A 796-nucleotide genomic window follows, 5' to 3' on the forward strand; every position below is an offset into this window, starting at 1 on the left:
ATATTATACTTAGGAAAGTCGACGTTTTTAAGTCACATAAAACCACGTTTACGATAATAAAAAAGTTATAACATTTGATATGATTAATTACCACATCATGGTCCGGGGTCACCAATTAATGTGTTTAGTTACCGCATCTTGATAAAAGAATATCGTCCTTTAGAGAAGAATTAAATGAAATTTTATATTCTATTGCTCATACATATACAAATACAAAAATGGGGATAGATAGTTTGAAGCAGGGTGGAAGGAGGAGAGAGAGGGGGTGGTATTAGTAGAAGTCGTCAGTATAGAAAATGAAGGAAGAGGAACAGAGTGGTGCAAACCCATTTCCATAGTTTCTTGCCGATTGGTTCAATAGGACGTATTGAGGTTGACAAGGGGGTGAGTTGGGATTTTTTTTTTTTTTTTTAATATGCATGTTTTATATTTACCTTTATATAGGTTATTGAATTCCAAAGGGTATTAGTGGTTTATCCACTGACAAAGGGAGGATTGGAGTTACTCTGTTGTTACATGCATATTGTTTTGATAACAAGTGCGATTTGTAACCGGCTCGTCTGGGAGTTTGTGATGTTATTTATTTCTTTTATTTATTTATTTAGTTATTATAATTGCTCCTTTTGCGTTCTCCTTTTGATATTTTATTTGATGGTAGTTAATGATTTAATTATATCGCACGTGTTATTTATTTTTTTGCATACATACATATGTTACTTATACATATGTATTCAGAGTATATTAACACACCTTCACTCATATATATATATATATATATATATATATATATATATAT

The sequence above is a fragment of the Oratosquilla oratoria genome, chromosome 20, assembly GCF_046742065.1.
Source record: "Oratosquilla oratoria isolate Oo_2021 chromosome 20, ASM4674206v1, whole genome shotgun sequence".
In the NCBI taxonomy this organism is placed as follows: Eukaryota; Metazoa; Arthropoda; class Malacostraca; order Stomatopoda; family Squillidae; genus Oratosquilla; species Oratosquilla oratoria.